The sequence below is a fragment of the Protopterus annectens genome, chromosome 2.part1 (assembly GCF_019279795.1).
Source record: "Protopterus annectens isolate FY-2018-M chromosome 2.part1, PAN1.0, whole genome shotgun sequence".
NCBI classification, from domain to species: domain Eukaryota; kingdom Metazoa; phylum Chordata; order Ceratodontiformes; family Protopteridae; genus Protopterus; species Protopterus annectens.
Genome location: NC_056729.1, coordinates 1,460,407,068 through 1,460,421,425, shown reverse-complemented (window position 1 = coordinate 1,460,421,425; position 14,358 = coordinate 1,460,407,068).

Here is a 14,358-nt window from a genome sequence, read left to right as displayed (position 1 = left end):
GAGTGCTTGAAGTTCTGAAATTCTTCTAGCTGATGTGATAGCCACCAGAAAGAGAGTTTTCCATGATAATAATTTCAAGGAACATGAAGCTGCAGGTTCGAAGGGGAAAGAATCAAGGAAGCAAGAACTAAATTTAGGTCCCAAGGAGAAGGAGGATTTCTTATAGGAGGTCTGAGAAGAAAAACTCCTTTCAAAAAGGCTTTGCAAAGTTTGTGGGACATTAGGGCAGATTCAGAAATGCCCACATGAAAATTAGAAATAGCTGCCAACTGAACCTTAAGAGTAGATGGAGATGAACCTGCATGGAAGAGTTCAGCAAGAAAATCAAGGACTAGTTGGATGGAAGCGGTGAAAGGATCTATGTCCTTTCCTTGTGCCCAATATGAGAAGCGTTTCCACTTACTCAAATAAATCTTTCGAGTGGAAGATTTATGGGAAGCTATCAATATATCTCTAACAGAGTGAGATAAATGAGGAAGCCTGGCTACGGTTGGCACTGGAGGAACCAAGCAGTGAGGTTCAGAGAGCGGAGGGAGCGATGAAACTGACCCGATTGGTGGATCAAAAGATCTGGAACTAGGTCCAGACTCCACGGTCGCTCCAAGAGATAACGATGTAGAAAGGGGAACCACACTTGTCGAGGCCAGTAAGGAGCAATGAGGATCAATGAGGCCTTCTGAGCGATAGCTTTCTGTATTACTTGAGAGATCAGAGGGAAAGGAGGAAATGCATACAGAAGTCCCCGGGGTCAAACTTGGACTAGAGCGTCCCTGCTGGGTTGGCCTGGTAAAGGGAATAGAGTGAAGTATTCTCTGCACTTGCTGTTTTGGGGAGTAGCAAAAAGATCGCAGCAAGGCTGACCCCACTTGAGAAATATCTCTCTCACTACAGAGTCTTTCAGAGACCACTCGTGAGGCATGAGTATAGCTCTGCTCAACTTGTCCGCAATGTGATTGGACTTCCCGGGATGTGCGTTGCTATCAGAAAACGCTGAGAAGAAATCGCCCATTGCCACAGTCTGAGTGCTTCTCGACACAGGGGTATGATCTGGTTCCGCCTTGTTTGTTGATGTACCACACTACAGACATGTTGTCTGTCTGGATTGCAATCGTTCCTAAGGGAAGAGAGTCTTGAAGGGCTTGCAACGCTAAAAGCACTGCTCTCATCTCCAGAACATTTATGTGCAAGTGGCATTCGCTTTGGTTGCCATGTGCCCTGGACTGTCCTGCCCTGATAATGCCCCCACCCGATCAGGGAGGCATCCGTTGTCAGAGTAGCAACCGGAGGAGGTGGAACAAATGGTCTTCCCGACAGGAGCTGGGGGGAAGACATCCACCACATGAGATGCTTTTGCACGCTTGCGTGATCATAATGGTGTGAGACATTGGAAGTTCCTGGTATGACCATTGAGAAAAAAGCATCCACTGAAGGATCCGCATGTGGTATCTGGCCAATGGGAGGAGAGGTATGGCGCTGCCATGATTCCCAACACCTTTAGAACTAACCTGGCTTTGGCTCTGTTGTTGTTGAGAAGAAGTGACACGAATTTGTGAATGTCTGATATCCTTTGGTTGTTAGCGTTGCAGACATGTTTATAGTATCTAAATTTGCGCCTATGTAGGTAATAGTACGACAAGGCGACAAAACAGACTTTTCGCAATTTATTGAAATACCCAGTTTTGACAAACGCGAAAAGTATAATCTCTGGCCATCAAAAGGAGATGCTTGGTGGGAGCGGTGAGAAGCCACTCGTCCAAATATGGAAACACCTGGAATCCTTGTCGCCGCAGGAGAGAAGCTACCACTGCCATGCCTTTGGTAAACACCGGGGCAGTGGTGAGACCAAAGGGCAGGGCCCTGAACTGAAAATGACTGGTTCCCAGCCTGAAGCGGAGGAATCTTCTGGAGCGCCTGTTCATTTTTATGTGATAGTACGCATCCCGAAGGTCTATAGAGCACATCCAGTTTCCTTTGCCCAAAAGGGGAAGAATGGATTGCAGCGTGACCATCCGAAATCTTGTTTTCTTGACTGATTTGTTCAAGACACTGAGATCCAAAATCTGTCTCCAGTCCCCTGTTTTCTTTGGAACTAAAAAGAACCTTGAGTAGATTCCGGATCCTTGTTGGTCTGCTGGCACTAACTGAATTGCTCTTTTTGCAAGCAGTTTTGAAATTTCCAAAGCTGCTAAATCCCTTTGAGCGGGTGGAACATCTGGAAGGGATTTTTTTGACTGATTTGGAAAACGAAGAAAGGGGATAGAATAGCCTTCGGAAATGATGGACTGTACCCATTTGTCTTGAGTCAGGGATAGCCAGGCTTCTGGGTACAGTGACAATCTTCCCCCGACTGCCTCCGAAGATGGGCAGTCGGGCAACACCTCAGGGATGCTGAAAGGGCTTGTCAGGAAAGGCTTCCCGATTGCCCTGGTTCTGCGGACCCCCCCTGCCCCATTGTTATTCCCACCTCTGCCTTTGGTAGGAAAATGACTCTGTGCGTCAGGCGAAGTCCCTTGAGATTGTTTACGGAACCACATCTTCCCACCCTTCTGGCCTTTGGGGTAGGGCCTAGAAGGAGTCGAAAAACGGACTCCGACGGCAGAAAGGGTCTTGCCATCAGTCTCGCACCTAGTCAGGGTTTCTTTCACTTTAGGACCAAAGAGAGATGATCCATCAAAAGGGGAGTTCGTGAAAGACGTCTTGAAAGGTTCCGCAAAGTTGCATAGCCGCATCCAGGCGTGCCTACGTAAGGCTACCCCTGTCCCTGCGGCTCTGCTCGCTCCATCGGCCGCATAAGAGAGGAGGCGCATGGAGGAGTTGGATATGGAATTAAGGGTAGCCAGCTGCGTGTTCATTTTCTCTTGGAAACCCGCAGCTGTAGGGTCCTTTAACATTTCACTCGCTTCCTTGATCAAGTCCCTTTGAAGACGAGTGAAATGGCACAGGTAATTCAGCGAACGCATGGTAAATGTCGCTGAGGAGAAAATCCGCTTCCTGCACCTATCCATGGACCTAGATTCCTTGTTAGGTGGATGGACAGGCACTGAAGGATCAGCCAGTTCCTTCTTTGTGGCAGCAGCTACCACCATAGCATCCACAGAAACTCCTTTTGATAAAAACTGCTTGTCTGATGGAGCTGTGATGAATTTGGAGGGTCTCCTGGGAGTGGGGTCCACTGAATCAGGAGCCGTCCATGCCTTCTTAGCAACCACCTGCATGAGGGGGTCCAAGGGCGGGGACACCCAGGAGGTGGAAGGACGAGAGCCAAACGCCTCCAGCTACACAGATTCGTCCTCCGAAGGGTTGAGGGCTGGCCAATTTCCCTCTGTTTCAGGATCTCCAGAATGTCTGCAAATGAGACATCTTCAGAAGGGGAACGGGGAACCCTCAGAATCATCCAGATCTGTGTCCGACGTGATAGACTCAGGTGAGTCAATGTGCTTCCTCTTGCACTTCCTCTTCCGAGGAGGCTCTTCTGCCAAATCAGGAGAGGCCTCGGAAGAGGATGAAATCCCAAAGGGGCTCCTGAGGAGCTGGCTCTCTGCGGTCCGGGATGAGGGAGTGAGTCGACTTACCCTGAGGCAGCATAGAGGGAGGGGCTGACGGAGCCGACTGTGGAGTAGAGCCAGGCTCTAACACACTCCGCATGACCTCGAATGCACCCCTGTCAGGCAGAGCCAGAGGTCCCCGCCCGAGGAGCCAAGGACCCCTCGGCACCGACAGTGATGGCTCCGAGGCCGATGTCGGAGCCGAACTCACCAGCCAAGCACCGAGAGGGAGAGGGGGTCGGACAAGGGTCCGATGCCACTCACCCTCGGAGCCGACGAGGGAAGTCCGGCGCCGAGATTCCTCCAAGGAAGAAAAGGAGCCGACGACGGCCGAAGACAATTGTCTCGGCCCGGTGACCACAGTCTCGGTTCCGACACGACCCGGCTCCGAACTCAAAAGAGTCGAAGGAGGAAAGAGTCGATGGACCGGGGCCGGCACCGACTGATGAGTCGGGCTCTGAAGCATCTGGGCTAGTGCCTCGGACTTAAGCAGTCGACTCACCACCCTCTGAAGGTCATGATCGGAGAGCCTCGATGACCTAGAGGAATGAGACCTTTGGCTCCGTTCAGACAGCAGGGGAGATCCTGGAGCCGAATGAACGGAGCCAAGAGAAGGTGACCTAGACCTCTTTCTGGTTGTCGGCTCCGAAGATCTTGTCGGAGCTGACACGGGTACCTTGATAACCTCGGCTCCGGCCGGAGCAGAGGAAGCCACAGAAACTGTGGACTGAGTCTTATCGGCTCCAGCCGGAGCCGATAAAGGCAAAGGTTGAACAACCTGAGGTCTCGGCTCAGAAGCCGGAGCCGAAGACCTCGATGCCTTAGAGGGCTTCCCTGTTGAGACAGACAGGGAATCCTCTGGCTTCAACAAGCCTCTCAGAATTAGCTTGTTTTTTCTTTCCTGCAGGACCCTGGGGCTGAAGCCATGGCAAACAGCACAGGAGTCCTGCAGGTGCAAAGGCCCCAGACAATAGACACAAGAAGTGTGAGCGTCTGTCAGAGACATTTTCTGACAGCACGCATCACACTTCTTGAATCCAGAGACCTTTGCTTCTTTAGACATAGCCTAACTGACAGGTGTACACAAACACACACTCAAACACCCAGTTATACCCTGTCAGAAAATATAATAAATTTTGTAATAATACTAGAATTTAAGTACAAAATTATAGTAAACTACACAAACACTCCCTTAGGGAAGAGAAGGCCTAAGGCCCAAGGGAAGAACCAAAGGTTCTTTTAGAAAGAAACGGGAAAAATATAGGGTCGGGGATAAAGTTCTATAATCTACACTAATCTAAGAAGAATTTAACTTAAAAAGGGGTAAAAAGAGTAACTTTTAGAAGAAAAAGCTAACACTCACCAGGAACCGGTAGAAGCAACCAACCTCGAAGCTGTAGCGGCAAACGAGATCTGAGGTAACTCTCGCCTAGCATTGTGGGATATAAGGGGAGCCTCGAGCCGGTGGAACCAACTCTCGAGCTTTTAGAGTGGCCGAGTCGGAGCCGAGGTCGGCTCCGAACCCATCCAGCAAGAATGAAGGCGAGATAGACAACTTAACATCAGTTATTACTAAATTCAATAAAAAACATTTCATCTTTATATTGCAGACTATATACCTGGATACTTATTCATAGAAGCTTTTACACTCAATTGACCTAACCAAGAGTAATGAAAGCAAATGCTGGAGGAGGTGTGGTGGTATTCTTGAAGCCAACTGGGTTCATATGTCCATAGAATGCAGAACGCTCAATACTGGAATGATTTTAGGCATTTTGCAAAATGCCCTGTGGTCCGATAACTCAGATTACTAGCTCTTTGATATTATAAATTACTAGCTCTGACATTCCCACCCCCAAGTGTAATTCCTAGGCATCAGTTACCTGTTCTTTGGTTAATTCTAGCTATTGCTCTACAAATAATTACAATGAACTTGAAAAATGAGCAAAATCTTGTTTACTGAATATTTCAATAGCAAAATCTGTATGTAAAAACGAAATACAAACTATTTATCAGAGATCATCAAATGTAACAAAAAAAATGTAAAAAAACTAGCCCGCCAAAGACTGGAGAGATTGTTAGATAAATACAGATTATCTTTCTTGGATAAAACAAATGTTTAGCATGGATGTTTGTATATAGTGTAAATAGTTATGTTTTATATTGTTTAATACTTTATGCCCATGTTTAACAACTTAAAAATGTTTTTGGAAAAAAATTTCCGCCTAACACACTGATTTTCTAGAGTTTGTGATTTAAAAAGCTTGTTTCAGCTCCATATGGTACTTTTTACTGCCTGCACTTCAAAGTCATTTTTGTGTTTTAACTGTTGTAGGCTAAACACGTGTGATAGCCATTTCTGGGCATTTAAAGTTTTTTTTTTTTTTTTTTTTTTTTTAAGCAGATACAAACTACTTCGTTTTCCAGCCTAAGCTAGTATAGTCCAGTTTTCAGGTTAGTGCTGAACTCAGGGCTGTGTTACAAGTTTGTGTTTGCCCATACCTTACTTGGATAGAAAGAAGTTTCTCTTTTCACTGTGAGAGAGCGGGAGCTTTGAGCAGCCTGTCCCTGGGGAAGTGTTTTCAGCCCAGAAATTGGTAGTTTATTGGCCATTTTGGGCTAATTTCTCTTTCATTTTCCTGCTATAAAAACCCGCATTTGCGTGGTTTTGTGTGCCGGGTAGCTAAGGTACAACTATTTCCGGCTCCACAAAGTCTACTCTAATTTTTCCCTTGGAACTAGACAAACTTTAACTTAAGCACTCGAACCATTCACTTCTCATCCCAGCACTTGCTCAAAACTCATATCAATCACCAATAAAACCTCATCACTACACTCCCCTACACTGTAGAGAAGGACAAGGCTCTCTATTCGACCTTACTAGCCAATCTGTAAAACAGTTCACTGTACCTATCCAGGCATGTCCAAAGGGCAGTTTCATGTGTACTTTCCGGTCCAACTGGTGAATCTGAGCATTTTGAGGCAATGCTACAATTGCCTCATGTACACAGACAACCATCTCCTCCTTCCACCAAGCACTAATACATGCGAGAGATGCAATTATACAGCCAAACTGAAGGCTAAGCTCTCTCAACCAAAGACTGGACCAGGCAAGTCAAGAGAAGGGAATTACTTGCAACACCAGAAATCTCACATAGACCTATGAAACCAGCACCAGCAAAAAACACACAAATACACGAAAACATACTCTGAGGCTCTAAATACAAATCTGCAAATGACACTGACCTCTAAAGCAGACATCCAAGCAACCTCCACCCCCCCCAACACAAACCATGAAACACATACTTCACAAAACCAGTGCGCCACACAATCACAGCCCCCCCACTCACTTGGCTGAACAAGGTTACTTGTTAGCTGCCTGTCGGGTGCCAGGATCCGCCAGATAACACAAGCACTCAGTTCACTCTAAAACAAGTACAAATATGACTGTCATTGTCCATGTTGATGTGAATTACCTGAGCCGTACCACCCTGGACTACATGCAGAGAGACATGGAGGAGCTCTATAATCACGTAGCCCAGGCCGGTATGACCCTGACACTGAGTAGCATCCTGCCCTCACCAAGAATGATGCCACGGTGTAGAGAAAAAAAATCAACTGGCTAAGCTTCTGGTGTCAAAGGGGATCCAGTGTCTGTCAGCCTGGGATGACATGCTAGACAAGACATGCTGCTTCGCTAGAGACGGCTTGCACCAGTCACGCTTAGGCTTTCGAATACTGGCCAAGGCTCTTGCCACCCCCATAGTGCCTTTTTAGGCAAGGCTCAAAAGACAAACCCGCCACCATAAATAGCACAAGTAACAAAAAACAGAGGGTAATGCTACTCTATGCCAGAAGTCTAAATCTCAAAAATGCATGCACTCGATGCACTCCTCAGTATGGAGAAAAATCGATATATGTGCAGTAACGGAAACCTGGGCTCCAGAGAACACCCCAGCACTACCAGGCTACAACTCGTACCATACATTTCTGTCACAAAACCCGGACCGAAATACAAAAGGCGGGGGAGTATCCATATTCAAAGGATACCCACACCTTCAGGTTATTGGCACAGCACGATGCTTCAGAGATAATCCATGTGCAACTAACTGGCAAAACTGCTATTCAAATTATAGCTTGCTACAGATCACCCACCATGTCCCAGAACCGCCACTCCGCACTCCTGGAAACACTGGGAAACAAAGGTCCTACCTAACACCCTGATATTGGGCGATTTCAATTACCCAAACATTAACCGGGAGAACTACTCTAGTACAAACTCCCTTGCCAAACATTTCCTAGAATTTAGGAACTCAAATGCCCTGGATCAACTGGTCAACAACCCCACCACAGGTGACAACATATTGGACCTAGTCATCACCAACATGGGCAACTGGTGTTCCACACTGGAGGTAAACCCCTCACTGGTTAGATCGGACCATAAACTAAATCACTCTGGATATCTACATTCCACCACCACCCACTGTCAAAGGAATAACCATGAAAAACTTTTCAAAAGCAAACTTCACATTGCTTAAGACAGAGATGGGAAGTTTCAAAGCCCCCATGCTAAAGGATACCGCCGTCCAAGCTACAAAATATTTCACTAATGCACTCTATGGGCACCTACAAGAAAGCATGGTTCATGCTATCCCAAACAAAACAAAGACTCACTCATCCAAGAAAAGGAAACCAGTCTGGTGGACCCCTGCCATAAACAAGCTATACAATAAGAGGAAACTAGCACAGGAAAGTAAAGTCCTAAGAAGGGAAGACATCCCTGACCAGTATCAGCAAGAAACTACGATCCCTCATAAAACCGTCCAAGGCTAGCTTCGAAAGAAAAATTGCCACGGACTCCAAAGATAACCACAAGGCATTCTTTAGCTATGTCAAGAATCTAAGTGGCAATTCTTGGATCTGCTCGGAGTTGGTGCAGAATGGCACAAATACACTGAACAGACAGATTATAGCCAAAATCCTGGCAGACAGGTTCAGTGCAAATTGCACCCCCCTCTCACCCCCAAAAAGGCCCATAACTATACCAGAAGAATGTAGCACCCCTGAAAATCAGACACTCAGGTTAAAACAGCCCTCTCCTACACAAAGCTCAGAGATGAACTAACCCCTCACCTAAACACACTGTTTAAACTCAGCCTCTCCACATGCTACATGCCCAGAGTTGCACACAGCAACGGTTATTCTGCTCCACAAAGTTGGAGCCACAACGGACCCCGGGAATTATCGCCCTATAAGCCTGACTAGCTTGGTCTGCAAAGCTATGGAGCACATCATCATGGATCTCATTAACAGAGACAATGGAAACCTCCAAATACTGGACACTACCTAGTTCTGCTTTAAGGGCAGATCATGCCTCCTAAACCTGGTGGACTACTTTGAGACACTTACCAAGGCTACAGACAGAGGGGGGGGGGGGGGAGGTGGTCCACACAGCCTACCTAGACCTCGCAAAGGCCTTAAGACACCATTCCCCACTCAGGTATTCTAGACAAGCTCAGCAGCCTGAACATAAACCCCTACATCACGAGATGGGTTGCAAACTGGCTCACTGACAGAACCCACATGGTAAGAGTTGCAAGAGCTAGGTCTGACTAAACCTGTTACAAGTGGAATTTCCCAGTGCTCAGTCCTAGGACCCCTCCTTTTCGGCATATACTTCTCAGAGGTACAGGCAAGCACAGGAGGACTATGGCTGACCAAGTTCACAGACTACTGCAAACTAGGGGCTATAACTGACTAGCTGACAGACATCCTCCAAAAGGGTCTCTCTGGAGACAAATACCTGGTGTCAAAACCATGGTCTCAAGCTAAATGCCAAAACTTTCACAGTCATCCCCTTTGGAAAAAACAAAGTACCCACAAACTGCCACATAGGTGGGTAGCCCCCTAAATACGGAAAACGTAACAGATCTGGGGACCCAAGTAGATAGTAACTTCTCCTTTGATAATCACATTACCAAAGTGGTTAGAAAATCCTTCTGTGTGGCCCACCTAATCACAAAAGGATTTGCATCCAGATCGAAAGAGGTCATTGGGCCCCTCTACGCATCACTCTGACCCATCAGAGAGTACAATGCTCTATTTGGGATGTACTTTACAAAACTGGAAAGATCACAGAAATAACTCAGCAAGAAGATCACGGGCCTCAAGCAGATGCTCTAAGCAGCTCGACTGAAGAAACTCCAGCTGTACTCGGTTGCACACCGCCTACTCAGAGGTGCTCTCAGATGGACATACAAGGTTATGTCCAACCCAGAATTGATAGACATGCCCTAAAGAAAACCATATCCTCTCCAGCCACACGCTCCAGGGATCAAAACCTCACCACAACAATAAACAGGACGTGCTGGAGGGATAGATTCCTGTCCCAGAGACTTCCCATGCTCTGGAACAAGATCCCAATCTACATTAGGCAGAGCTCCTCACTAACCCTCTTCAAGAGGAACCTTGACGGGTGGATGGGAATAAGAAGTTATGTACTCACCATAACGTTCCATCTGAGTAGGTGGCTTCGTTTGTCTGCAACCTGTGGGTCTTGGATCAGATATCGGATCCGAGCCAGCAACTTGTTTCATAGCTAATGGATCCGAGCTCCTAGCTCCTCCCCTCACCCATAATCCCCTGCCAACCCTCCACGACCTCAGATAAAGTTTGCCCCTCTATAGATACCCAAAAAGGGTATTCCAATAAAACAACTCACATAGATCCATTTTGAAGGCCAGGGGGAAGGGGGGGGGATGGTTGCAGACAAATGAAGCCACCTACTCAGATGGAACGTTATGGCGAGTACATAACTTCTTAATCTGAATTAGGGACTTCATTTGTCAGCAACCTGTGGGACAGAGTCCCCAGCTACCTGAATCTTGGGTGGCCATCATGGAAGGATATTGCAGAGCCAAAGGATGCTCTCCCTCTAGAAATTACGTCCGGTTTGTAGTGGTTAAAAGGTATGAGATGAGGCCCAAGTGGCTGCCGAACAAATATCCAACGGAACTCTAGATTTGAAGGCAGCAGAAGTAGAGATGGAACGAGTGGAATGTGCCCGAACTCCTTCAGGTGCGGGTCTCCTAGCAGCTTGGTACGCTAAAAGAATACATTGGGAAATCCAGCGTGACATTTGATACTGCTTTCCCCAAATTAAGTTTCGCAAAGGAAATGAACAGCTGGTCGGATTGCCTGTGACAAGCAGTTCTAGGAGTATAAAAACACAGCCGCTTATGAACATCTAAATGAATGCAGCTTGTACTCTCCTTTATTCTGATATTTAGGAAAGACCACCGGTAGATTTATGGATTGATTTGTATTGGTTTCCGATGCCATTTTGGGAAGGAAGGAGGGATTGGTCCTGAGGTACACTCTGTCCGGATGAAAAATCAAGTAAGGAGGTTTCACAGAAAGGGCTAGAAGCTCCAAAACTCTTTTCGCTGAAGTAATGGCTACAAGGAATGTTGTTTTTCAGGACAAGTATTTGAGATCCACTGAAGCGGCAGGTTCAAATGGTGGAGCAGTCAGGGCTTGAAGAACCAGTGAAAGATCCCAAGGAGGTACGGCTTCTTTTATAGGGGTTCTGAGCAAAAAGGTGCCCTTGAGAAAGGTTTTACACAATTTGGCCGACATCAAGGGCCCTGTGTCATGTCCCACATGGTAATGGGAGATGGCAGCCAATTGTACTTTGACAGTTGAGCAACTAGCTCCTTCCTGAAAAAGTCCAGTTAGGAAGTCTAGTATGGATTGAAGAGGAGCCGTAAAGGGATCTAGATTATGATGCTCCACCCAGACAGAGAAACGTTTCCATTCACTGCGGTACACTTTCCTGGTGGAAGGTTTATGCGCTGCCACGAGGATGGCTTTGACTGGTGAAGAGATACCGGGAGTCCTAACTAGGAGTGGAACTGGAGCAACCAAGCTGTCACTGTCCAGATTTGGGGTTGGCAAGCCCGACGGATGGGAGATTAGATCCGGGCTGGGATCCAGAATCCAGGGGGGATTCACTAGGTGAGACCACAGGTAAGGGAACCAAATTTGCAGAGGCCAGAATGGGGCAATGAGGATCATCCTGCTCCCCAACCGTGAGGCTTTCTGCAAGATCTGTAGCATCAGGGGTAGTGGAGGATAGGCATGAAGTAGCCAAGCATGCACCAGAGTGTCTCTTGGAGTTTCCCCTGGAGGAGGAATCCGAGCGAAGAAATTGTTGATTTGGTGTTTTGAGGGAGAGGCAAAAAGATCGCAGCAGGGTTGCCCCCATATTGCGAATATCTGCTTCGCTACTAGTGGGTTGAGACACCACTTGTAAGGTGTAAGAAGGGTGCGGCTGAGTTTGTCCGCTAGGATGTTGGCCCGCCCCAGAATGTGCGTTGCAATCAGAAAGCGGTTGGTGGAAATCGCCCATTCCCACACTCTCATGGCTTCGCGGCATAGAGGGGTAAGACCTGGTTCCCCCCTGTTTGTTGATGTACCAGACAACAGACATGTTGTCCGAGTGAATTGCAATAGTTCCTACGGGGAGGAGATTCTGAAGTGCTTGCAACGCGTACAGCACCGCTCTCATCTCCAGAACGTTGATATGCAGGGAGGTCTCTATCGTTCCACGTGCCTTGGACGGTCCTGCCTGAATGCCCCCCCCACCAGAGGCGGGAGGCATCTGTGGTCACCGTGGTGAGAGGTGCAGAGGGGGTCGGCCCGTATGGAGATCCGGAGCATGGAGCCACCATAATAGGGCCCTCCTGCAAGCCTTGCTGACAGCAATGGGGTGATGGAGAGGAAAGGACAGAAAGGACCATTGTACTAGAGGGGTCCACTGCAGTACCCTCATGTTCAGACGGGCGCATGGAAGGAGTGTTATGGAGCCCAGCGCCCTCAGGACCAATTCTGCCTGTGGTGCTTCTGACTGGAGGATGGCCCGCACATGAAGTTGCAAATTCAGTAGTCGTTCCGACGTCAGGAAGGCTTGTAGATCTCTGGTGTCTATTCTGGCTCCTATAAATTCTATGACTTGTGTTGGGGCCAAAAAGGATTTGTCGGCATTGATGGTGATGCCTAATTGGGGGGCTAGGCGGAGAAGAAACTTCTGGCTGAGCAAAGTAAATGTCTTGTTGATGGTGATGCCTAATTGGGGGGCTAGGCGGAGAAGAAACTTCTGGCTGAGCAAAGTAAATGTCTTGTTGGGGCGGTCAGGAGCCAGCCGTCCAGGTACGGGAAGACCTGCATTCCCTGGAGTCTCAGGTGGGCCGCCATCACTGCTAACACCTTGGTGAACACCCTGGGGGCTGTGGTGAGGCCAAAGGGAAGGACCCCGAACTGGTAATGACTGGCTCCCAGTCGGAAGCAGAGAAACCTCCTGGATCATCTGTCCATTAGAATGTGGTAGTATGCATCCTTGAGGTCTAGAGAGCACATCCAATCTTTCTCCCTTAGAAGGGGGAGAATAGATTGAAGAGTGACCATTCGGAATTTTTCCTTTGTTACCAACAGGTTCAAACTGGACAGGTCTAGGATTGGTCTAGAGTCCCCCGTCTTTTGGCACCAAAAAGATCCTGTAGTAGAACCGTAATCCGAGCTGGTCTTGGGGGACGGGCTGGATGGCTCTTTTTCTAGCAGCTGCTTAATCTCTGCGGCTGCAGCCTCCCTCTGATCGGGTGGTACATACAGGAGGTTCTTGAATTTGGTGACATGAAGTACTGGAATTTTGTACCCCCTGGATATAATTCGAAGCACCCAGTGGTCTGTCGTGATAGACTCCCATGCCGCTAGGTGCTCCGAGAAGTGCCCCCCCGACTGCCTCCAGAGTGGAGCAGCCGGGAAACCCATCAGGGCTGCTGTGTGGGCTGGTCAGAGAAAGGTTCTCTGGACCCAAAGTTCCTCGGAGCCCCTCTGCCCCTGAGGCGGCGTCCTCCCAACCCGCTCCGGACAACCAGTCCCTCCGTGGCAGGGGAGTGTTGCGATTTCCAGAACCACATCTTCTGACCCTTTTGGTTCTTCGAAAACAACCGCTGGGGAGCAGAGAAGTGGACTCAGACGGCCAACGTCTTCCCGTTCTTCCCACTCTGGACTAGTGTCTCGCGAACTGTTTTGCCAAACAGAGCAGAACCATCGAAAGGGGGCGTTCGCAAAGGACGCTTTAAAAGGCTCCGCAAAGTCACAATGCCGGAGCCAGGCATGACGTCTCATGACTAGGCCCGCTCCGCTAGCTCTAGCGGCTCCCTCGGTGGTGTGGGACAACAGCCGCATAGAGGTATTTGAAATAGATCTCAGAGTGGCCATTCGGGTGGAGTACAACTGTTTGTCCTCCGCCGACATGGACTCTGGGTGGGAGGCAGCATATTCTTTGATAAGATCCTGCTGCATCCTGAAAAAGGTCGCTGAACTAAAAACTCGCTTCCCTAAGCGATCCATCGAGCGGGACTCGTTGCTCTGTGGATGGACTGAGGGGCTCTCCTGAGCTAGTTCCCTCTTCGTGGCTGCCGTCAACATGGCATCTATGGGGGGACCCTTGCTCCAGTGTGACTGGTCTGCGGGGGGCTCAGTATCCTGTCTGGGCGTTTTGTGACAGGCTCCACAGTGTCCAGGTCCTTCCACGCCCTGGTGGTAAGGTCCACCAGGGGGTCGGCTGGAGGGGACACCGAAGAGGTAGACGGGCCTGCTTCGAATGCCTCCAGAAACACGGACTCTGAGGAAGCCTTGGGGGCAGACCACCCACCTCTGATCCTAAGCAGATCCATGAAGTCTCCAAAGGAGACATCCTCAGGGGGTGATCTTGGGGAGCCTTCCCCTTCATCCAAGTCAGTGTCCTCAG